Source organism: Balaenoptera physalus, assembly GCF_965194825.1.
Source record: "Balaenoptera physalus genome assembly, chromosome: 9".
Classification (NCBI taxonomy): Eukaryota; Metazoa; Chordata; class Mammalia; order Artiodactyla; family Balaenopteridae; genus Balaenoptera; species Balaenoptera physalus.
The window spans coordinates 22,818,703-22,845,631 of NC_138888.1; the positions used below are offsets into that span (position 1 = coordinate 22,818,703).

Here is a 26,929-nt window from a genome sequence, read left to right on the forward strand (position 1 = left end):
GACTGGGTTTAGCTTATTACAATGCCCAACCATAGAATTATCCTCAATCCCTGAGGCGTCCAATCCACAGCCAGGTCCTGCTTCCTTAAATCCTCCCCACAATCATCGAACACAAGCTCACATCCTATCATAAGTCTTCTCTAGCACCCTGTCACTGAGCTAGCCCGTGGGTCCCATGATGTGTCTTCATCCTCACAGCACAAGCAAAAAATCAACTTGTTCAACTATCGGGTCATTCCTGGTGGTCTTTGGCTGGAGGGCATTGACATCATATCATTAATAAAAACAAAATGAACAACAATAACAACAACAAAAAATTCATTCAAGTTTAAGTTGCAATCTGTAAACTTCATTCAACCTTGCCTGGCTGTCTCTCTTTCTCCCTCATATTTTCATTTTGGGGATTAATAAAAAGACTGCAATAGTGAGGAGTTTAGAGACAAGTAATGACCACAACATTGTTATCACAGTGATGCACTTGAACTTATATGAGATATCATGTCACTCCTCATGTTCTACATGCTCTAACTGACTCCACTGTAACACAAAGCCTGTCCTGGTTCCTTGATGAATGAGGAAGCCGTGGTGCTTCACTTTAGCCATCAAGCTAACACAATACCATCAAGCTTCCTTTGGCTTCCTCTGATTTTAATCATTCATGGTTTTCTCCAGATTTTTCTCTAGGACTGTACCAGCCCCAAATTGGCCAAAGTACTGAAAAAAAAATCATCTTTGCTTGTGACTATTTCCTGGCTGTTAAAGCAGGTTGAAGATATAGTGTAAATAAAGAAAAACATTTTTTTTGCTCTTTGGAAATGGGATGAACAACTCCAATATGGTCTCTGCTGAAATTATTGTTTCTTCTGTATTCTTTTAGCAGCCAGCTATGCCTAAACTCTACAAAGATTGAATGATTTTTATGAAAGTCTGTATCTTTCTTGAGGGAGGGAATTTATTATTCAACTGTAAGTTCTCAATAACTATCATTATTTGTGACATAAAGTGGGTACTTAATAAATGTTTGTTGAAAGAATGAAAGGATAAAATTATAAATAAACTTCAGTCTCTTCACATTGCTCCTAAAACAAAATCCAAACTCTATCCATGACCTTCATAGTTGGCATGATCTAACGAACTCTCCAAGTTGACCTCACACCCCGCTATACTCTCCACCTGGACTTTAAAAAAATGTACCAAACCACTAATATCCAGGACTTTGCTCTTGTAGTTTCTTCAGCTGAAATGACCACCCTGAATGCTTCATAAGGCCATTTCTTCTCATTCTTCAAGTCTCAGCCTAATTTTCTTTTCAGTGTAGCCTTCTCTACTACCGTAGGTAAAATTATCTCTCACGTTCATATCACCATATTTATTTCCCTTATAGAATTTGTCCCATATCTAGGCTACTTATTTATTTACTTATTAGCTTGTGTACAGTCTGTTTTCCCATTGGAATGTGAGTTCCTTGTGGCAGAAATCTTTTCAGCATGTGCATAACTCTATCCCCAGTGCTTGTCATGAAGACTGGGATATAGTAGATCTTCAACAAATGTTTATTGATGTTATGAATAAAAGAGTGAATGCAAATTTATTTTATATCTGACTTAAAAGAATTCATCTTTAGTGTGGACCTAAAAATAAGAACAGATAATTATAATATCTTGAGAAATGTATTAGATATTGTAGGAAATGTACAAATGATGAGAGTTCAGAGATTGAGAGTTTCTAGATACTGGTTATCAGAAAAGCCTTGAAAAGCTGGTAGTACTTAAGCAGGGCCTTGAAAGATAGTTAGGATTTAATAAGTGGAGATCTGGGATGAGATAGTATCAGGAGGAAGGAATAGTGTATAATAGGCAAGTCTTAAAAATGGTAGTCGGTCTATTTTGGCTGGAGCATAAACTTGCCGGGTGAAATTGTTGAAGCAAGAGTTAGGAAGGTAAATTGATGTCAGACTGTGCATGGTTTGAAAGACATGCCAAAACTGGATTCTGTGTTGCAAGCTAAGGGCAATCACTGACTTTGAGCAAAGAGATGTTTTAACAGAGTTGCTTCTTCAGGTAACTTATATGAAAGTAGCATGGAGGATGGTTTGTGGAGGGGAGAAATTGTTAGAAACAAGTTGGAGATTATTGTCTGGAATAGTGCAGATGAAAAATTGTGAAGACCTGAACTAGAGTGTTGGAAATGGGAATAGAAAGAAGATGGTGGTTATAAAAGACAATTTAAAGGTGAATCGCGCTCGCAGAGTATTCAACAGGGTACATGGTGTTGTACTAGGTATTTATTCTGCACTTTAATAATTGTCCGTACATGAGAATTTTACTGGTACTATTAGCTCTTTTATTGAGGGAACCTGTGAAGTGGAAAATTCCTTGATGTGGAAAGAGAACAAGGCACTCTGACTAAGACTCAAATTTCAGAGAGAAACTTAAAGTCTACGCATCACAGAGAAATTCACTAGCATTAGCAATTCCAGAGAAATGTCTGTAGTTGTGCAGGGTGAACTGACCAGTTACAGTTAGAAATGGAGCAAAGTTGGGGCTTACTACTGGGACAGAATGTCACACTGATTATAGAGCCAAAAATCAATGACTAATTATAATATTGCAACTCTTTTCACAGCGGTATAATCTGGGGGTAAGTGCTTTAAACTCCCATTTTGGTCTCTTTAAGTCAGTTTTACTTGAGGCAAGTGGTAGTAATATTGTTCAAATGGAATAAAATTATTTTACTACTATCATTGAATATTATAATAGTACCTAGCTATCTCAATTAATCTATTATTGATGGGCAGACTCTAGCTTACATTTGGGACAGTCTCCAGATAATCTTTCAATTTATAAATGAAACGCTTCATGGAGCCATTTTTACTTTGTGACTCAAACTCCACAACTGCACAGGACTTGATCATGGAGAAATATATTCTTTTAAGAGTGGTAGTGTCTATCAATATTAGGATAAGTAAATCATTTATTCAAGTAATTATTTATTGTGCCTAATATTATAAAGAACTGATATTGCAACAATAAACTATTCTGACAGAATAAATATCTGCCTTTGCATTTAAAGCTTAATTTACTATTACATCAGTAATAATAAAAAGGCGTTGAAATATACACAAATCCTAAATAGATTGCTATTTACTCTCTTTAATCCTTGATTTGGCTTGCACCTTAACATTTTGGACTGATTATTATTTCTTCCTCACGAACTGTATTTAGTTTAAATGACTTTATCAACTATGCATACATTTTAATCATCTCTTGTTCCATGTTGGAGTATAGTTCAATTCTATTAAATAATTCACTTTGCCATTAAATTCACCTCTCAGTGGTGTTGCCTGTTAAATATGGTGTTTTGGAGAAAATCCATATTACTGAACATTCACTGGCGACATGAATTATCTCCTGAAGATGGTGTTGTGATTCAATGTCATAAGTTATTTGGACAGCTCTTACGGTAACTCTGTTTTACTCTGTAACACCTCATAACTCACTGCTGTCAGCTGAAAAGGGTGGGAGGAAGTCCGCACATCCTATATGCTCTCTTCCATTAGTCCTCCTTCCTTTCTCTCCTAGAAGAGAAAAGCTCTGTCATAGTAATCACTGGTAGAATTTCCTTTTGAACCGCATGGTTTATTCTTTGAATTGTTTTGAATTGGAAACAATTAAATAACCTCTTGAAAGAAGGGAGAAGATTCTGATCCTTTCAGTAACAGTGCATTTATTGTCCAACTTTCTGGAACAAATATTTGCATTAAGACATCCTCCTTCTTCATGTTCCCTGTGGGACAGAAGGCTTATTTGCAACTTGATGAGGTCACCCAAGAACCATTTGAATGTGCCACGTCATTGTGCTGGGTTGGCAACAGCAGGAGGAAATATGAGGGGGAAAATCTGACGGTTAAGATGCAGAATTGGTACAACATCTGTCATTTCCGACAAATGCCAGAAGATGGCAGTCCTATTTGTTCAGGACTTTATGAATTTTGCAAGACCCATGAGTCCTCTTTGGTTTCAACATGATCATAGCTCATGAAGAAAACCCAGAAATTAAGTTTTGTTACTATAGAAACCCGGTGGAATGACTGAAATTTTTTTAAAGAAACAGTCTCAAAAATCAGAGTACTAGGAAAGAAAATGTGCTAGAGAAAACAAAACACTTATTTTTCCCCCCTTATAGCAGCATTGAGAAACTCTTGAGCCTTTAAAATTCTTTTGCTCCTTTTCTTTTTTTTTTTTAAACAGAAATATAGTGAAGTTGGCTTTTGAAACCTATTGCTTTAAAACAAACTAACATAATTTGTATTGTTGTAAGTACAATAAACATACAAGGAGGAAACTGAAAGGATTTATTTCAGTAAAAGAAATAGATCAGGATACTTTTCATGCTTTTTTGTTGACTATAAATGATTTCAAAGCAGAAATGGTCTAAAACAGTGCTAGATTTAGAAAACAAAATTGTCTTGCTTTCTCCTCCTCCTCAAGGTGTTACTAATGCAGACACTTTGCAGCTGCTTTTGCCTTGAACTGATTTACTATTTGAGCTACCAGATGCAATGATCATTTTTGACTACTCCAATTAGCACATTTAACATTAGGGCACTCAACCTCTATCCTCACATTTAGGATTTGATAGGGCCTGTTTTACTGCATTTTAATTTTGCATGGAATCTAACTAGTGAGCATAAACAATACATAAAAAACTGCATTTTAAGAAAGCGCCTTTATTCTCTGTCCTGGGAGTAAATAATTATATACCCATGGGCAGTGACCATTCATGAGGAAGAGATGATCTGCAGGATAATGGAGAGGGGCTAGTGCAAATAAGTTGAATACTATTATACACTGTGTGATTCCCATACTCTAAAACCCTCCTTTTGCTTCACCTGGGATGTATAATCCTCTCTTAAATGTCATAGACCTTATGGGCTGGCATGACCCAAGGCCCTGAACCACAGCTGGATTTCTGTCAAGAGCCTGTTAACTGATCATTGACCCCTGCTACACCCATTGTTACTCTGCCTGTCTTTCCACACCTCTCCTCCACATCTCTTGAGACCCATGCCACTATGCCATGGTCACCCATGGGCTCATCTAGACTGTGGTCTGGTGTCACAAATAGATCCTTGCCTCTATTTTGCTTGTCTGATGGAAACCTACAGCTGTCCTTGCAATTTAATATACTGCTAAATTGTGCACACAACTTAGTTCCAGAATTAGGCTTTGTATCTCTATGTTGGAAATGCTACAAAATGAATGTTACTACATATCTCTTCCCTATTCTGTGACTTTACCTTGGTAGCTCGAAATGAGCTACAGTGGGAGTATTTACCCCATGTAAATTGGCAAGCAATATGAACTAGGGCTTCCCCCCAACACATCCCCAGGAGAACAGGTGTCAAGCAATTATCAGAACATCACTACCCCTCAACGTAGAGATGCAAGAACACAATTTTCCTTTTAAAAAATAATTGTATAATGAATGAGAATCCAATTTATGTGGAAATGTAGGCATTGGCAACATAGTAACATAGTTTTGGGATTTGTATTAAGGTATGACAAGAAAAGGAAAACATTAGCTGAGATTCATACGTTTAAAAATAGAAAAATCACATACTGAAGAATTTGGGGCGGGGGTGGAAGAAATGGGTGAAGGTGGTCTAAAGGTACAACTTCAAGCTATAAATAAGTTCTGGGGATATAACTTACAGAATGATTACTATAGTTAGCAATACTGTACTGTAAAAAAATACTGTCCTGTAAAAAAAAGAATTTGATATGAAGAAACAAGACATATTATAACAGAGAAGGAAGCACTGTCTCCTTATTATATTGGAAAATTTAATATGTACAAGCCTTTCAAAATTTGATTTTTAAAATCATTGTACATTCTGGTGAATGCTTTTGAATGTCTTATGTCTGTTTTGAAGTACTTGTTTCATTGCCTCAAAATGTACAAATATAATAAATGCTGCTTATTGCTGGAAGATGATTCAATAATTAAAAAAATTCAAACTTTAAAGCAAAAAGTGTTGAATCCCAGCAAACACTTATATAACTGCCAGTTTGGTAGGAAAGGAAAAGAACAATAAGAAGCACTGCTATTTGAAAGGTGAAAATGTCACCAAATGCCCTTGAATGCTCTCAACAGGAGCCTGTCTTTATTCTGTCTTTTTCTCTGACATCTTAAAATGAGATCGTTTCAATACTTCCAACCATCTGATAGAATCCAAGAGAAGACTATACCAGCCATCAATGTAAAAAAAAAATTCTTGATATGGAGCACACAAAAAATTCAAGAAAAAGTAAAAAGTGAAAGGAAGAAAATTTCTCTTTATACATTATAATCCTCAGTGATTTACAGAAAAGTTGTTTTGATTAATGGCATTGTGATTGAATTAGGCTGACATTTCCTCTTCTTTAGCTGCAAAAGCTTATAGTTCTAGCTGTTGTGCACCTCTCTTAAACAGCCAGCCACCTGGACAATTTCTATGGAATCCTACATCCTGGATTTGGAGTGATTCCCTGTATTATTAAAACAAACTGGACCTTAGGGGATGCAAAGAAGAACAGCTGCACAAAATCAGGCTTCTCATTATTTAGAAATATTTCTAAGACACGAGGGATTCTAGTCTCTTTGCTGCCTATGCTTTTCAGGCACACAAAAATAAATTAACATTTTTTTTTACCTTATTGTTGGGGTTAAATAAATTAATAGTGGTAAAACCCTTAGAATAGTGCCTGGCACATCGCGTTTGTTATTATTTTTATACAAGTCAGGAACATTTATTAAATTGCTTCTCCTGCCACTAAGTGGACTGCACATGAAATAGGTACAGGGCAATGCAGACCCCTGATGTGTAAGAGACAGGACGATTACTGGCACTGTGTATGCACTCCATGTACGTACTCCACGTGTGCACTGGAGAGGACACGCCCTCCATTTTGGTGTGGACATGTACTGTTAGGTTTGAGAGTAGAAGTTAAATAAGGGGCTCTGGAATCATCTCAACATTCGGATGTAGGTTCAGCTACAATTCTAAGTGCTTTCTACATGTAAAGCTGAACAAGACCATTTCACGTGCAGGGTCACACTTAATCCTATGAGTTAGGTGTAACTATCACTGCTCCACAGTGAGAAAACTGAGGCTTAGAGGGTGGTGTGGTTTGCTCAGGATTGCATACCTAGAGAACAAAGAACCTGAATTTGAACCTGTGCCTTCTGACCCCATATCTGGGGTGATCCTTACTCAGCTGGAAGTTGACGTTGTCACGAAGTGGTGCTCCTGGGCTGTTTTCTCTTTCAGCTCCAAAGTTGCCCTGAAGTTCTAAGATGGTGGTCTTCTAGTCTCATGGTATCTGTTGGCATTGAACCAGTCTGTGAGATGCGGATGGGGGTGAGGAAAGCCACAGTTACTGAGAGTAAAAGATGATTGTATATATGAATGACTAGATTATGGCAAGCTTCAGAGGGAAGTTTCCTCCTTATCAGAACAGTTTTCAGGATATTAAAATGTTAAATTAAGCTCCCTAAATGTTACTCCAGTCATCTTAAATGTTGCCAGTTGTTGCTAATTGTTTACTTGACATGGTGGAAATTATTCTCAGGTATAGTTAATATCATAAAAATGTCTTTAAAATGGCTTAAGAAAGAGTCTGTTTCTATTTCATTCTTATTAGGAGCCAATTATTTTCATACCTCAGATTTTCAATGTTCACTGAATCCCACTTTTTCGTTCTTAGATATTGGTTCACTGTCTTTCATGTGATTCTTTTTGCCTGTTCTGTATTTCTTTGAAATTTTGCTCCATAGACTTTATGTCACTACCAGGGCTGTTCCCTAAGTGAAGCAAATTGGTCAGTGAAATGTACAGCTCATTCACTAAAACCACCTGCCTTCAGTGAGTTGAGGATGATGGATGTTATTACCTAAGACTATTTTATTGCTGCCCAGATAACCAACTGTATTAAAAACTACCATTCTTAAGCATCATTTAAAGTTGACTATTTCTCACAGAACCCAATGAAAGGTCTGTAAAATTCTAAGCAAATATTACACCATTAAGAGAAGCTCAATAAATGATCATCGATTTTTGGACAAAAAACCTCAGCATAATTTTCTGTCTAGAAAAGTTTATCGTACACTTGAAGCATGTTAGACCGTGAGGATATTAATTTGTTGCAAGTTAAACATGATGAATACTTCTCTGGGAACCCATTTCTCTTCTAGTTCTTACTCAAATGTTGCACTTTTTCTGAACTTTCTGAAACATTAATCTCTAGAATGTTTCTCAAAATACTGTGGATCTCACTGACATGTGGTATTCATTACAATAAAGTGCTGATGGTAAGAGAAGTGATTGGAGAGAGGGAGATACTAGATGCAAAAGAAGACATCTCTGCTGGCCAACTGGAAAAGTGGGCAGTTTAATTCATGTTACATAACATAGTGATGATATTATAGAGTTAAAATCTCAATTAGTGTAGAATCATTGAATGTATGATCCTAGACAGGTATTCGAGGCACTTTGAAAGACATTCTTATGTCACATATGTATGTTTAAGTATGGAAATTTTAATGATTTCTCCTCCTCTTAAACTGACCATACTTAAATGAGGATTCAGCCATGAAATGTGGACACACAGAAACTACATCCCGAATTTTGAAGTCATTAAGGAAAGACAATTATGGAAAGACATGATTCAAACAGGGAATGTTCTGAGACTCTGTATGAGCTTTTCCTACTAGGCAACTGTCTCAGATTTTTTTTCTTTTTGTAAGGAAGTGAAAACCAGAGAAGTGGCATTGAGGAAGGGGACCTGGTCCTTGCAGCAGGGATTCTGCATCTCAGGGAAAGAAAAGTGACCTCTAGACCCTAGAGGGGTCACTGCTGGATGATGCAGCTGTTGATTTGAAGCAGCCGTTGTTACAACACCAGCAGCATACCTAAGTGTGTCTATATCTTCTTTCCATTCTTCACTCATCATATTCCACACTGCAATCAGATAACGCCTCTCTTAATCTGAGAAGCTGGTCTTCTTTTTTTCATAAGTAACCAGCCACAATTATAGGCAATGTTAGACTACCAGATACTTCCACTTGTGTGAAGTTTTTCTTTGGGAAATTTTTCTCAAAATGCTCCTTGGAACCATCTGTATTCTGTCATGGGAAGGGGGTTTGGGGAGGAGCTTATGAAATGTGCAAACCTATCAAGTGAGAATCTCTAGAATCTTCAGTGTTGTTCTCTTGGTAAACCCGTTCTCTCTCTCTCTCTCTCTCTCTCTCTCTCTCTCTCTCTCTCTCCCCTGCTTTATGTAGTACACCTGGGCCTGCATCATAAAAAACAAACTAAGATCGTATCATGTATATATAGGCATATATTTATATATAGACATATATATATAGGACAAGCTATAAGCTACAAAGTCATTTAAATTCTATCTTATAGATTGGATAAAATCATAACAAAAAACATATGATAATGCAATGTGTTAATACAAATGAATTAGGAATGATTTTAAATGTACATATTCACACTAGCATTTATTAATTTTCTTTCCATCCTGTTGATTGGAAAGTCAGGAGAATCAGTAACCTTGAGGTGAGACAATACCATTGATAATAAATAGAAATGGAAAAAGGCCTTAGATTTTTTTCCCTAAACATGAAATTATTCTAACTTGATCAGTTTTCACAAGATCATTAAGACAGAAGGAGAGAATCCCGAGAGACAGGTCCAAGCAAGGATTCAATGATAGAAGGCATGTAAAGCTCAGCAAAATGCTTGTTGCCAAATAATAATAGGAAGACATTTCTATATAATATTCTATATTATGTTGCTAGGTACTATTCTAAGTGCCTTACATAAATTTAATCATTCACTCTATCATCACAACAGCTCTGAGAGGGAGGTTCTACTATTATACCCATGTTGCAGATGTAAAACTGAGGCATAACTCCCAAGGTTATGGAGCTAGATGTGATGGAGGTGGGGTTTTTAACCTATACAGACCAGATTTGGAGTCAATGTTCCTAGTCACTACAAAACTGCAACAAAAATGGGGACATCATTCTTATCTTAAAGAACAAGCAGATGTGAAATGTCTTGAAACTTTTGCAAACAAAGAATAATATGTAGGGACCAGTCCTACCAGATAATAAAACTTCCTATAAGACTAGAATAATTAAATGTGTAATTTAAATGATTAAACTATAGTAATTAGTGGGTGAAAAATAGACTGGCAGATCAATAGAATAGAACAGCTATCATGGAACCAGTGCCTGTAACGAACGTAACACATGACAAATGAATCCTGATGATTCAGGTGAAAGAGATGGATCATTCAAAAGGCACTCCTTAGAGTATTGATGAACTAGTTTAAAAAATCCATTTTGATTTTATGTTATCCAAGCTCATCAAAATAAATTATAAAAGGATGAAAGAGCTAAACAGAAAATTTAAATTAAAAAAAACAGGATATATAGGTGAATGTTTATCAAATTTGTGAATGAAGACAAGCTTTATGAATCTGAAGAAAATCAAACACCTACAAACGACCAATGCATCTTACTGTATGTCAATGTCTTCAAGTCAAAAGTAAAAAACAGAAAACAAACAAGCAAAAAACTGAGTTAAATGAAAAAAAATATGAAAATGTATTTGAAATAAAATGTGACAGATTGTTAGCTTTATTAATTTATAAAGATATTAAACCACTTGATAGAGGGGAAAATACCCTAAAGTAGGTTGCAGATAACTGGATGAGACACAGGAACTATTCACAAAATAGTAAGGAAAATGATTAATTAATATTTGAAAGAGATTACTCTTACTAATAACCAGTAGGTAAATCATAAGTATTATGTGTTATTTTCTGCAAATTACAAAAGATATGGAACATTAACAATTACCCGACAACTATTAGCACTAGTGGAGGTACAAATTGCAAAACAAATATTTTAGAAACTGTCAAGAGTCTATGTTCACACAGACTTTGACCCAGAAATTCTTTTAAACTTGTGAATATACACCTTAAGAGCAGATAAATTAGCAGGTTGGGATTAACATATACACACTACTATATATAAAATAGATAGTCAACAAGGACCTACTGTATAGCACAGGGAACTCTACTCAGTGCTCTGTAATAACCTATATGAGAAAAAATCTCAAAAAGAATAGATAAATGTATACGTATAACTAAATCAATTCGCTGTACACCTGAAACTAATGCAACATTGTAAATCAACTGTACTCCAATATAAAATAAAAATTAAAAAAGAAAGGAAAACATCAAAGCTAAGAAAAAAGGGGAAAAAATAGTGATCACATCATTTTAAGTGCAAATATTATGTGTGATTTCTTGTTTGCTAAACAGTTTGCATAGTAATAGAGAAATGAATCCACACATGATCTTAGCCAAAAGGCCAAGAAGTGATAGAGAAATGAATCCAAAATGTTGAGTGGTAAAAATTTGAGTAATTTTTTCTTTATTTCCTTCTACGTTTCTCTTGTATCTCTTTTTCACAATGAAGGCCTATTCCTTTTGCACTCAGAAGAGTTCTTAGGTTTTTTTCGTTTGTTTTTAAAAAGAGAAAAATAAGTTAGAAAATAAAGGGTGGAGTGGTGATAATATGGAGAGATCATCCCTCCTGGAGTATAGTTGATTTACAATGTTGTGTTAGTTTCAGATATACAGCAAAGTGATTCAGTTATACATATACATATATTCATTCTTTTTTAGATTCTTTTCTCATATAGCTAATCACAGAATATTGAGTGGAGTTCCCTGTGCTGTACCATAGGTCCTTGGTTACTATATATATACTTGGTTACTATACTATATATATCTTATATATAGTTGTGTGTGTGTGTTCACCCCGGTTTGCAGGGCAGAAATAGAGACACAGATGTAGAGAACAGACGTATGGACACCGGGGGGAAAGTAGCAGGGGGGCGGTGGTGGTGGGATGAACTGGGAGATTGGGATTGACATATATACACTAATATGTATAAAATGGATAACTAATAAGAACCTGCTGTATAAAAAAATAAATTAAATAAAATTCAAAAATAAAAAAAAATAAAAGACAGAGCTCTGAAAAAAATAATATAATTTATACACAAAATGTTTTTCATTATGTTCATCTCTCTGTATTAAAATATAAGTGAGTCAAACACAGCATTATAGTTTGTAATTGTCTTCTCAGGAAAAAGAAATCACAGCCCTCATTGACGTTAGTTAATACCTTCAGTAAGAGTCTATCATATCATTAAGTATTATCCCCTGGTATGAATGAGAAAAGATACTCTTACAATCTTTTTAATTGGTTGTTTTACATTATAGCCAGGACAACCATAATTATAGAACTCTAGTCTCAATTTTTCTGTCGTTCACGTAATTTTAGTCAGCTGATTTTTCACATTGAAGAGATGTTGTTCATTCTGTCAAGCAAATTACCAAGAGCCAGCACTGAAAAAAAAGTACTAATCAAAATTATAAAGTGGAGTTCCATTCTCGTGAGGTTTTAGGCGTTTCTGTGTCAGTCTTTGCATAATGCATGGAGGATTTTGTTTCTTCAGTATTCATGCATGGATAGGGGAATACATCAGAAAGTCATAATCCTCATTTATTCTAGTAAAAACGGTTAGTTTTATAGCTGTCCAGAACATGTTTAGGGCATGCCTGAGACAGAGTTCAGGGCTCTTTTCCTTAAAACTCTTTTTTCACTTTTAACCTGTGGACATGAGCTAGTATTATCTATTATTGATATTAAACTACCACCAAAACTATAATGGTTTAAAACAACAATTTATTATTTTTCTTGATTCTGAAGATTGGATTGAAAAAACTAGACTTTTAAAAAACTGATCACCTCTGTTCATCAAAAGACATCATTAGTAAGAGAAATGACTAGGCAAACCACAGCCTCAGTGATAATATTTGCAAAACATATAACTGTGAAGGGACTGGTACCCAGAATATAAAATGAATGCCCACAACTCACTAATGAAAAGACAAATAATCCAATTTTAAAAATGGGCAAAATATTTTAACAGACACTTCACAAAAGAAAACATTCAAATGTTCTTTAAGCATATGTAAAACTGCTCAATATCATGTCATCAGGAAATAAAAATTAAAAACATAATAAGACACCACTATACATCTACTTGAGTGGCTAAAATTAAAAAGACACAACATCAAATGTTGAAAAGGATGTGGAGTTAACTAAAACGTCCATATGTTACTGATAGGACTATACTGTAAAATGCAGCAGCCACTTTGGGAACGTATTGGTAATTTCTTACAAAACTAAACGTGCACTTATCCCGTGACCCAGCAGTTTCCATCTTTTGTATTTACTCAGAGGTTAAGAAAATAAAAAGACTTTTGCAATTACTATACTCATACCACTCTAGGTTTAATTGCTCCAAGCTGGAAAAATCCTTTGTGTACTTCAATAGGAGAATAGATAAATAGGCTGTGGTATATTATTACAATAGAATATTAACTCAGCATTAAAAAGAACAATGTACTAATACATACAATAAGAATGAATCCCAAAATTATGCTGAGTAAAGAAGCCAAACATAAAAGTATATATTGTATGGCTTCACATATATGAAGTCTTGCAACAGGCAGATCTAATTTATAGTGGGGAAAAAGCAAGCAAACAGAACAACAGGTACCTCTAAGCGTGGGCTAGGGATTGACTAGGAAGGGGCATGAGGGAACATTCTGGGGTTAAGAAGAATATTCCATGTCTTGATAGGAGTTAAGGTTATACAAATGTATTCCTTCTTTCAAAACTTGGTAAATATCACTTAAATTTTATACATTGCATTGTATAGAAATGCTACAATTGCACAGGATTAGATAAAGGAAAGGATTTACAGTACTTCACAGAGCATACTCACATAAGGCTATAACCAAGGCATAGAAAATGGTATAACATGTTCCAAGTATAGGCAAGCATGGGGGCCAGAGACACTCCTAGAATCAGCTCCCCAGGGGTCTTTTTTTTCTCATGGAGACACTTGATCTGTGGATTATGAACCACTGACATGTGAGTGAGGAATCTGAGTTTCAGGAGACCATGCGGAAAAATCTCCAGTAGAATCTTTTATGCCTCTCTAGTCACATTGCCAAGCCAGGGTGGTTAACCCATTACCCCAAGTGTAAGTGATCTTTAAACAACCTGGTCTTGGGTGTAAAGCTTAAAGTTTGAGATTTAAAGAACACATTATAAATCTTTGGTTAGCTCACTTGTTTTTTTCTTGGTACCAGACATCTAGGCATCTCTGGAGATAAGCATGGAGCTGTCCTGGTTTAGCTATCAGATAATGGTATATTACACAATACATTTTACAGTTAAAGGAAAGAGAATATTAAAAAGTTGAACTCTTGTTTATAATATGCATTCTGAAGTGCTTAAGCGGGAGCATAGAGATTCTGCAATTTACCTTAAAATGCATCAAAAACTGGGAGAGATTGTTGGATGGATAGATGAGCAGATATGTGGTTGACAAAACATAAGTAAAATGTTAATGGCACAATCTAGGAAGTGAATATACTGGTTTTTATATTAAAATTCTTTCAACTTTGCTGCCTATTTGAAGATTTTTATAATGAGATGTTAGGAAAAATACTTAGTGCACAGGTTTATCAAGTGTGTTAGAGCTTACAGTTTTGAACTTGGAGAAGGGGATTGCCTCAGTAAAAACATGAATTAACTGGTGTCGTTGTCTTCCTTCTTCTACGATTCTTTCTTTGGTCCTCTGTTTCCCATTCTGCCTCCTCCCTGCACCAGGTACCATGAGATTTCTGTTCACCACTAACACTCTCCATTAAGGTTTATTTTAAAATTACTCTTCCTCCAACTCTTGCTTTTCATTTCCTCTCTGCACGAAAACCAGTTAACTGAAAAGGCAATTTACACCAAGGTGCTAAAAACCATAAACAAAGTTTTAATGAGGTCTAATCTCTTTAAATAGTTCTGGCAGCTCTGCGTCTACAAGAATTTAAGAAAATTCCATTTTCCTGAGAAAAAATATGGAAAAATATATGTTCACATATGGAAGTGATTCACAACACAGGGAGGAATTTTCTAAGTGCAAAAATCAGTGGTATGTCCTAGACGAATTTTGTTCTGGTGAATGAGAACATACTTGACTGGAGGGAGGGCTAGAAAAAGTTTCAAACTGAAGATGCATCTTACAGGAAGAGTAAGCTCCCTAACAAGAAGATAGCATTCTGGGCAAAGGGAATGAAATAAGTAAAGGGACAGTGGTCTGTCAATTTGCTGGATTCTTTTCTGAGAATAAGGTAGGGTTTGTATTGGAGAATTGTGACTTGGCAGAAGTTTTTGAATTTTATTTTGGCTGTATTGGAAAGCAGGAGGTTCAATCTATCTCCAAGGTAAGTAGAAATCTTAGACTGTAGCCTTGAGGTCAGGATTAGAAAGGTAAAGGGACCATGTGGCACCGAATATGGTTTTATAAGCCACACAGAACTCTACTTCATTACCTGATTGATGTACACATTACATAGATTTTAGAAGTATTCCTATCCAGCTGATTACTGAATGTGATGTTATCTCTGAGGAAGAACTATGTAGAGAGTGGGGCAGAGGTGCTCAGGAAAGAGAAGTGAAAGGTAATATCGCAAACCTAAAAGGCAGATTCTCTAAGGGCACTCATCCAAGTGGTGCAGCAGATAGATATTTCTGTCATGGCAATGTTTATGGACATCTGCATGTCCATGAATAATCCACTGACTAATAGAAATAGATTTTCATATAGGAACAAATGAAAGAAAACCTAATTCCAGAATGAAACCAAAGTCAGTGAGTAAAATAAGTCAGAAAACTTTGGAAAAAATGGGCAAATGTATTCCCATGCAATGCAAACAAAAATAACGTAGGGATTTTGACTTTTAAGAAATTGAAATGTAATTTAGGTCAACAATTATTGAAGGAGAAAGAGAAGGCCCCTTTGTAATGCCAATATGAAGAGTTTATAATGGAGATAAACATGTATAGCTAGGCCTCAAATAAGAGTAACTATAAAAAGTACAGGGGATAAAGGGAGAAAAATAGCCACTTACAAAAAGTAGATGAATTTAATTTAACATTAATTTAATACCTCTCTTAATCTATGATAGTTCAAATTGGGCAAAATTAAGATTATAGATGACCTAAATAACATAATTTTAAAAGTGTATCTGATTGGTAAATATCAAACTTTGAACCCTGAAAATAGAGAATACCCACTCTTTTCAGGTGTCCTTGCTACATTCATGATATTGATCATATAAGAGGTCCCAAAGCAACCTCAATACATTCTAAAAAACGTAAGTAGTAAAGAATATTTTTCTGACTGAAATGTGATAAAAATAGAAAATAATAACAAAACCAGAAAACTAAAGGTACTTCCACTTGGAAATCAAAACAAACATACAAACCAACAAAGCAATGACTTCAAACATCTCTGAAATCAATGTAGAGTGCAAACTGGAATTGCAGAATTTCTAGAAAATAATAATAATAACATTACATATAATAATTTATGAGATTCACTATAGGAAAGCACAGAAGAAAATTCACAGGTGTAAATATTTGCATAACCAAAAGAAAAAATTGAAAACAAATAATCAAGCATCTGAATCTAAAGTTTATGAAAAGAACAACAAAATGTGTTAGAAGTCAGAAAAAATATAGAATTAATAAATACCAAAGCTGGTTTTTTGGAAAAAGAAATTGATAAATCGCTATCTTACCTATTGAAAGAGAAACAGAAAATTCACCATAACGAAATCACAAGAGGTTAAAAACTCAGAGGAAAAAAGTAAGTTAAAAAAAAAAAACATTAAATACCAATTTACTCAGATCACACCATAGAGATGGTCTTTAATCATTTTTACAGCTGCACATTACTTCATTGTATGGGTATACATATTTTATTCAACTAGCTTCCTATTGACAATAATTTAGGATTTCCCAATTTTTGTTTATTTTGTTGTTGTTGTTGGTTTTCTTTGTTTTTTGTTTTGCTGTTACAAATAGTGCTTCCATGAATTCTCTTGTGCATTTCTAATGAATCTCTGGGACAGACACCTAGAATTAGGATTGCTTGTTCAAAGGGCAAATTTTACTGGATACTACCAACTTCACTTACATACTTTTTGTTCCCACCAGTAGTGTATGAGAGTGGCATCAACATCTTTTTTGAAGGAGAGGGGAATTATACAAACCAACTCTAAGTCTCATGTGGGGAAATAAGAATAAACAGGAAAACTTTGAAAAAGAAGAGCAATGAGGGTAGAGAAGACATAAAAGTTTTAAAGTGTATTACAAGTATTTACTAATCAAACCAGTGTGGTACTAGTAGTAAACATTTATACAGATTAATGAAATTAATTAGAAAGTATAGAAATAAGTCTAAATTCATATGGGAATTTAGAATATGGGAAATGTTGCTTTCAAGTCAGTGGGAAAAAAGATGAGCTAATCAATAGAGTTAGACAATTAAGATCTGGAAAAAATAAGGACAGATTTATATTTATATCTCATAATGAATACTAGGATAACATCCAACTCTTTCAAAAGTTTAAGTGTGAAAATTTGAAATCATATGTACTCAAAAAATAAAAGAATTTGCTCAAACTCTTGGAGTGGAAAACTCTTTCTAATTGAAAATGTGGATGGCATAATGGTCTAAGATTAAAAACATTTGGACTCCCCTCCAAAAAATAGCATAAGCAAATGCAGAAGATAAATGACAAGTTTGGAGAAAGTTAGTTTCAAATCTTCTTGTATACTGAAAGCGCCTAGAAAGACACCATCAATCAGGGTTAATCTTCCACTGGAACATGATGCCACAGGCATTCCAGGTGTTTACAACTGGCATCCTTTCTAATTGGTCTGGTATCCTTTACTTTTGGTGGGTGATTGTGCCAAATTGTTAACATTTTTGAACATCAAACTTCCCAGTAACTTGACAGAGAAAAGAACAAATCGTATAAACAGTTCACAAAAATAAGGTCAAATAGCTCTTTACCATATGACAAGAGCCTCAGTCTTATTCATCATAAAAGCTTGTTGAATGTCTGTTTTCCATTAATCCAAAGAACAAAAATTGAAAAATTTGATATACTCCAGGGTCAGGCTCTGGGGCACAGGCTCTCTCAAATATTTCTGGTAGGAGTATAAATTGGTACAATCTTTATGGATGGTAATTTGCTAATACCTACCAAAATAACAAAGACAAATAGAAATTGACTCATCCATTTGGTTTCTGGGGTTTTATTGCTCTGATATACTTTCACGCCTAAAATATGACTCATAAATAAGGCCATTAATTGGAGAATCACCTGTATTTGGAAAAGATTAGAAACAATCTAAATGTCTACTAGTCAGATCCTAGTTATAAATTATAGTCTTCCAATACAATGCAGTCATGTGCAACTGTAAAATAGATAGATGATAGATAATAGATAGACAGATAGATGGTAGATAGATGATAGATAGATGATAGATAGATAGAGACACAATATACTTATGTACACATGAGGATTACCAAGTTTTAGGGCATTCTGATACTGAATATTTATATTTAATATTAAAACTTCACAGGATTTCATTTTTATTTGGTTGAATGCCTCAAGGTTGTCCTTAGGCTGTTCAGTTCACTTTTAGCTGCTAGTATGCCCGATAAGCCAGCTTTTACTATATCAAAATGTACACGTAGCAGGGACTGTCTGGTACTTGGGGCTAGATGTTAGCTCTGCATCTGCTTTTAGGGGAGATGGTTACACAGGAGCACTGGCTCATAGAAATGGTTCCTTTTCCGTCTCCTCCTAACAGCCCCAGGGAGGAAGTGATGGCAGCAGGGTCTCCCAGCCACATGGACCCCACGCTGCGCAAGTTAGGACATTCCCCCCCTACTTTCTTGCTTTTCCTGAAGGATTCCAAGGAGAGAGAAGTTTGAGGAGCTGGGAGGCAAAAGGAAGAAGGAGGGTGGGGAATAAAGAGCGAGCATTAAGCTATTTAATAGAGCGCCTCATACACGCTAAGTGCTCCATGCCTTGTGTGGTTGTATGGAATCCTCACAGCAGCCCAGTGAAGAGTTCATTCTCATCCCCATTTTACAGATAAAGAAACTGGGGCTCTGAGAGGTTAAGTTAACTTGCCCAAGGCCACCAAGATCAAGTGGTTGAGCGGGTTTCAAACGTAGACCCTTCTCTTCCTGATCCTCCTGTACTCTTTTTATTAAGGTAAAATTTATATACAGTGACACACACAGATCTGAAATATGCATTTTAAGTGTGAGCTTTGAAAAAATGGATACAACTGTGTCACCACCATTTTCATGTGCTTTTTGGTCCTTGTATAACTTCTTATTTGAAATGTCTGTTCAAGTCATTTGCTTACTTTTCACTGGACTGCTGGTCTTGAGATTTGGAAGAGTTCTTTATATATGCTGGATACAAGTTTTTGTGGGACACACATATTGCAAATGTTTCCTCTCATTCTCTGACTTCCTTTTTCATTTTCTAATTTTTTTCTTGTTTACTTGTCCTATCAACTACTAAGAGGGGTATTAAAACCTCCAACTCTTATTGTGGAATTTTTATTTCTCCTTATTTATTTATTTAATTTTTTAACATCTTTATTGGAGTATAATTGCTTTACATTGTTGTGTTAGTTTCTGCTGTATAACAAAGGGAATCAGCTATACGTATACATATATACCCATCCACTCCCTTGTGCGTCTCCCTCCCACCCTCCCTATCCCACCCCTCTAGGTGGTCACAAAGCACCGAGCTGGTCTCCCTGTGCTATGCAGCTGCTTCCCACTAGCTATCTATTTTACGTTTGGTAGTGTATATATGTCCATGCTACTCTCTCACTTCGTCCCAGCTTACCTTTCTCCCTCCCCATGTCCTCAAGTCCATTCTCTAGTAGGCCTGTGTCTTTATTCCTGTCTTGCCCCTAGGTTCTTCATGACCTTTTTTTTTTTTTTTTTTAGATTCCATATATATGTTTTAGCATACGGTATTTGTTTTTCTCTTTCTGACTTACTCCACTCTATAGGACAGTCTATAGGTCCATCCACCTCACCTCAAATAACTCAATTTTGTTTCTTTTTATGGCTGAGTAATATTCCATTGTATATATGTGCCACATCTTGTTTATCCATTCATCTGTTGATGGACACTTAGGTTGCTTCCATGTCCCGGCTATTGTAAAAAGAGCTGCAGTGAACATTGTGGTACATGACTTTTTGAATTATGGTTTTCTCAGGGTATATGCCCAGTAGTGCTTCTAAGCAGGAGTGTAAGTCTTTCTATTTTATAAGGTAATTTTAGAGTACTCCCACTCCAGGAAGCTTTAAATTAACTGTCACATAGTGATGGTGAGCATGAAAGAGTTGCATACCGAGAGAGATGCGACAAATCGGAACAACCTGGGAATAATATGTTATTTATTTCTTTATGCAGGAGGGACATGGTTCTCAATACTAATAATCCTTAAACTTGAGTGTACTTCAGAGTCATCAGGAGGGTGTGTTGACCACAGATTTCAGGCCAACTCCAGAGCTTTTGATTCAGTAGCTCTGAGGTAGGGTCAGAGGATTTGCATTCCTAACAAGTTCTCAGGGAATACGACTGCTCCTGTTGGTCCAGGCACCCATACTTTGAGAACCATTGCTTTGCCATGCCTCTTCTGTGAATTTTTATTGGGAAATTGACTAACTGCTTCCTCTGCCCTTTTCTGCCTGGCCTCCCTCCTACCATTTCCTTTAGAATCTTGATTCCTGGCATATATATATATATATATATATATATATATATATATATATATATATATATATATATGTATGTATGTATATATGGCAGTCCAGGAGTTTAAAACACTCAGCTCTTAAAGATGTTAAAAAAAAAAAAAAGAATTCAGTAAGTAACATTTCAATAAGCCAAGTGAATCATCTACCCAGATAGAATTCTAGTCATTTCTCATTGTTCTCTAAGTCTCCCAGAATGAGGATTCTTGAAAAGTGTTCCTTAAGATGAGTGATCCATTCTTGGGGCTTGGCAAAACTATGAGTGTCTACTGAAGGGAAAGGTTGGGGCAAGACAGTTTCCAAATTTCTCTTTTCCTGGTGTAGATTTTCTCTCCACTACTACCTTCTATGAGTTATGGTTTTTACTTTGTATTATAAAACCCATTTTTAAGGGAAAATATAAGTTAGGAATAAGAAGATAAAGGAGAGAGAGGAGGTGGGGAGGTTGGAGGCAAAGTAATACCTACTTATTTGAGATATTATCAAAGAGTGTGACTAGGTCTCAGTATCACAATCTCTAGGTCCAACCATGTTGCTGCAAATAGAATTATTTCGTTCTTTTTTATGCCTGAGTAATATTCCATTGTATATATGCAACACATCTTTTTCCACTCCTCTGTCAATGGACATTTAGGTTGTTTCCATGTCTTAGCTATTATAAATAGTGCTGCAATGAATATTGGGGTGCACGTACCTTTTTGAGTTATGGTTTTCTCAGGGTACATGCCCAGTAGTGGGATTGCTGGGTCATATGGTAGTTCTATATTTAGTTTTTTAAGGAACCTCCATACTATTCTCCACAATGGTTGTACCAATTTACATTCCCACCAACAGTGTAGGAAGGCTCCATTTTCTCCACACTCTCTCTAGCATTTATTGTTTGTAGATTTTTTGATGACAGACATTCTGACTGGTATGAGGTGATACCTCATTGTAATTTTGATTTGCATTTCTCTAATAATTAGTGATGCTTAGCATCTTTAATGTGATTTTTGGCATTCACTTTGCTGTACACCTGAAACTAACACAACATTGTAAATCAACTATAATCCAATAAAAATCTTTTAAAAATTGTCACATCCACCCCAGCCTTCAGAAACCACTACCCTGCTCTGTCAGCAGCCATTAACATTGAGGCAAGTCCCTCCATCAGCAAAGAGATTTCAAATCACTAAAGGTTCAAGCGATGGTTAGCATTTTTAGAAATAAATTTTTTTTTATGTAAAAAAAGGGTGTGACTAGGAAATTGACAAGAAAAATTCAAATAAACATGAAAATATATTCAACCTCACTGATAATAAAATAAGTGCAAATTAAAGAAATAGTATAGTACCAGACTTTACTTAAGGAATTGGCAATACTTTTAACAATGATGATTTGTGGTGTAGTAGAAGGTGCAGCAAAATAGGAGTTTTCAGACATTGCTGATGGAGTGTATGCTATAAGAAGGTGCGAATGATTTAAAACAATAAAACTCAGTCTTTATATTATAAAGTGTCATGTTCAAAGTTCATGTATTCAAAAAAATCTCCCTTCCATATTTACTTTCCTCTTTATCTAGATTTTACTGTCCATAATTTGACCAGAATACTTTCCTTTTTAATAGGTTAGATGAAAGAATATGGTCACAGAAATGTGAACTCAAATCATGGGTTTGACGTTGGGAGGCAAGCATTAGAGTATTTAGTCTAAAAAATGCACGGGTCTAAGACACAATAAGGAGACAGACTTAGATTTTTGGATATATAGAGAGATAGGTTATCATAAGTATGAAATATGTACATGACTACCTATCAGTGGAGAATTATTGATTGACAAATATCAGAAACATTTCACTAATGTAACACCAGATGAGAGGAAAATCCACTTGAATCAACAAAATAAGAGAAACAGAATATTCTTTTCAACTGCAATTCTACTGCTTTATTGTACAAATTGTAACATTCTAAGCTAATGAACTGGTGTGAAGTTAAAAATGATTTGACTTGGTCCATTAGTTTTTCTGTTATTTTATGTTAATAAAAGTTCTAAGTACTTGAAAACAATTTATTTTAGTAAGTAGGATAAATTCTCCCTCTCAAGTCCTATTTATATTATTCATTGGCTGTAGCAAACCTTTTTCTTAGACCAAATCAAAATAGCCCCAGTCCTTGTTTGAACAATATCATTTCGAATGACTGGAATCTAACTTAATTACTTTTATTACATTGTGTATATGAATAGCTAACTGAACATGAATGATCAACTACCAAGTGGTATGGCTCAACTTTGCTATAGAAAGACCAACAAATGAAGAAATTTTTAATGAAAGCATTGCATTTGCTGACTGTGTCTCAGTTTTCTTTGTTGGGTGATAAATTACTTTAAGATTTAGTGGCTTAAAGTAACATCCTTTATTTTGTCAATGATTCTATGCATCAGCAATTTGGGCTAGGTGTAGCTGGGTAGTCTGGTCTTGGCTGGACTCCTTCATGTGACTGTGGTCAATGGCTAGGTCAACTGGAGACTAATTGTCTAAGGTGGCTTCAGCTCATGTCTGCTCCACATGTCTCTTACCCTCCATCAGGCCAGCCTGGACTTGCTCACATGGTGGTAGCAGACTTCCTAGAGACTGTGGAAGTATGCAAAAGGGACCGGTTTGGCATTCACATGAAACTGTTTCCTCCACATTCTAATGGCCAATGTAAAAGTAACAAGGTCATTCCAGATTCCAGGGGTGGAAGATAGGCTTCACTTTCTGATGGGAGTCACTGAGATGCCATTTTTACAATCTGCCGCAGACTCATAGGGTTTTTTTCTTTGACACTAAATATTCCATTAGTTGCCAAAATCATTTCAGCTAATCTTTTTCATGACATGGATTATTTGTTGCCATGGTGAATTCTGGTGAAGTTAGTTGTTTGGTTAAAAATATAGAATTTAATTTATCTACATCCACCTTTCTCTAATGGCTTCTCATCAGGTACAGAAAAAAAGCAACCAAATTCCTTGAGAATCTGCCATTCATGATCTTCACTTTCCCTGCCTCTAGTTTCCTCCCTCACCAGCCCTGGACTCCAGCCATGTTGCATGGTTTGTTGTTTCATGCACACCTCATGGGCTTTTATGTCCCTGTGTGGGTATGTGAGTGTGTGGGTGTGTGGGTGTGTGTGCAGGAATTAATCCACCTTCTGTGAATGCCTTTTACCTCTTTATCTGCCTAATTATTCCTCAATTCCCCAAGCAACAGCTTAACTCTATGAACCTTTCTTGATGAGGTCCCTTGCCCTAAGAAATCTTCAGGAGCAGAGCCTCAATGCCTTATTATCTGTTATGGAATAAAGATTATTTGTGCTCAAGTGTGATTCTACCTTTAAAAGATGAACTTCTTGGATAAACTACAAGGTCCTACTGCATAGCACAGAGAACCATATTCAGTATCCTATGATGAACCATAATGGAAAAGAATATTAAAAACAAAGAATGTATACATATGTATAACTGAATCACTTTGCTGTACGGCAGAAATTAACACGTCATTATAAATCAACTGTACTTCAATTAAAAAAAAACATCTGGGGTAAGGATTGGTACATTTTACACACATATTTTCTTGTGTACAATAAACTTTAATAAACTTTTTTTCCTTTTTTTTTTTTAAATGCTGATCTTCTTGAGGACGAAGAATGTGTCTCAGTCATGTTTGTGAAGGCAGGGCTTAAATCTCTATTTAGCATATAGTAGGTGTTCAACAGAAGAATGTGTCTCAATCATGTTTGTGAAGGCAGGGCTTAAATCTCTATTCAGCATATACTAGGTATTCAACAGTTTTTTTTTAAATTGATGAATGAATGAAAAAGTGTATGAGTGAAGAAATAGTTTGCATTATTCTCCTTTTTATTTTTATTTTTTATTTTTTTGCATATTCTGTCTAGACCTATGTATTCTCCTTTTTAAATATGAGACAAATCCTTTAAACTTTTTGACCTTCTCATGTACTCTCATAGTTTCAATTGTCAATGGTACATAGATGATTCTTAAATCATTTTGTTTGTTTGTTTTTGTATTTTTGTTTCTGTGTTTAGCCATGACTGTTTTCCTGAGTCCCAAGGCTATCTCCAAATGGCCTTTTAGATATTTACACCTGTATATCCTGCTGCTTTCTTAAATAGAACGTTATGATCTGAACTCCCCACCTTCCCCAAAGTTTGCCAGGAATCTGTTTTTCTACCTCTGAATAACTACAGTAGTCAATGACATTACCATCTTCCTATAAAACCCAAGGGGTCTTTGTGCATATTTTCATTTGAGCTTCAAATGAATTGAGTAATAGAGATAACCAAATACAGTTATCATCACTATTTCACCACCAACAAAACCAAATCTCAAGGAAAGTAACAAGTTTTCCCACAGTCATGTTGATCACACATGGTAGGACTGAGGCTCAAACTCAGGTTTGTCTGTCTTAAAAGGATTACATTCTTATTTTATCTCTAATTTCAGAGTTGTGGGGATAGACTTGACAAGGTTTGCTAACTCAGTGGTTTTGGATTAGAAAAGAAGGAAAACATTTTCATTCCTCATTCTCCACACCCAGTTGATTTGCAAATGCTCTTGACTTATCCTAGCAACATTTTCTCATTAGTATCTCTCTTTTCCCTTCAGCTCATCTTTCCTTAGTTCAACCCTATTCTTTTAGTAATTATTGCAAAAGCTTTCTAATTAGTCTCCTTTGCCCCAATATCTCCTGAGTTTTAGGGCAGGGTAATGACTTCTTATCTTAATATTGTCACACAGACTAACTAACCACGCATCTAGTGGGATGCTTGATAGAATTTTTGAGTTAAATTTCACTACTGAACTTAAAATGAAAATATTTTGCAGAAAAACTAAATAACTGTAGAATATGTAATGGGTAGCAACATGGCAGTATTTATCCAGCTAACCTAATTAAAGTATAAAACAAAAATTTTCTTTTCAGAAATTAGTAGCAGGTGTTGCAATTAAAATATAGACAGCATATTATAAAATGTATTGGTAAAATGGACACAATCCCAGTCATTTAGCTGTGTTCTGCTTACCTAAATCCACCTGCTGTTGAAGCCAGATAAGTGTTTATTCGCATTTATGTGGTAACATTTACAGACAGACATTGTTTACAAAATTTTGTGTATTATATCCTGAATACATAGTTATTTATTCTTGGCCATTATACACATATTTGTGTATGAAAATATTATAGAAGGAAAGAAATTTGTCTGAGATGGTGAATTAATATTAACTAATGCTTATGGGTGTATATTATATTCTAGGAAATGCATTAAAAACTTAAAGACATTGTCTCATTTAATCCTCATAATAACCTTATGAAATAGTTATTCCAAGCCCCATTTTATAGATGGGGAAATAGAGGCTTAGTTATATGAAATACCTTGTCCAAGATCATTCAGCGACTAAAAGGTAGAATAGGATTCTCTCTTCTCTGTAGAAGATAGGTTATACCTACAGGAGGTAGCAGACATGTCCTTCTACAGTAGGAGGTTGGATTTCAATTATGTGGACTAAGTCTCGGTGGCAGGACTCAGTCTCTAGAAGTCTTGCTAAAGACAGTCTTGCTTTCCTAAACCTTGTCCAGATGTAAATGTTAAAGATCTGCAAGCTAGAGGCCAAGTCCCACCCATGGAGCAGTAAATTAAGCCTTTAGAGGGTGTAAAGAATGACTGCCATAAGTCTGTAAAGACAGAACATACTGTATTAAAGGTAGTCAGTTTTCTGTGAATGGAGTTATTGAAATATAAGGTAAAGAACTTGCTGGGATCCATGCAGAATGGATTTAAACATGGTAGTTTTTAAAAATTAGATTACTTCTAAGGTCCCAACTCAGTACTTTAATCCTATTATTTCATGATTTTTTTTTTTTTTTTTTTGCAAAACAATTAGTTACATGATTTTTAGATTCCTAAATGGGTAACTTAAAGCACTCTGATAAGATCTATTCTCTCTTTAGTAATTTTCAGCAGAAAAACAGAAAAAAATATACATCTCTTTTCTGTAAACTGCTTAACAATAAAAAAAATAAAATTATCACTGAAAAGT

General features: G+C 35.2%; 1 protein-coding gene and 1 long non-coding RNA gene across 2 annotated transcripts in view; both read left to right on the top strand.

Annotated features, from left to right (window-relative positions):
* Positions 1–26,758, top strand: part of NMBR (neuromedin B receptor) — an 82,195-nt gene extending 55,437 nt beyond the window's left edge. The window contains 1 exon segment of the mRNA XM_082475056.1: positions 1–26,758. This exon segment is cut by the window's left edge and continues 14,034 nt beyond it. The gene's annotated coding sequence lies outside the window, so the exon portion shown is untranslated.
* LOC309667006 overlaps positions 1–26,929 on the top strand; it is a 1,642,277-nt gene that overhangs the window by 290,625 nt on the left and 1,324,723 nt on the right. The gene's annotated exons all lie outside the window — the stretch shown is intronic.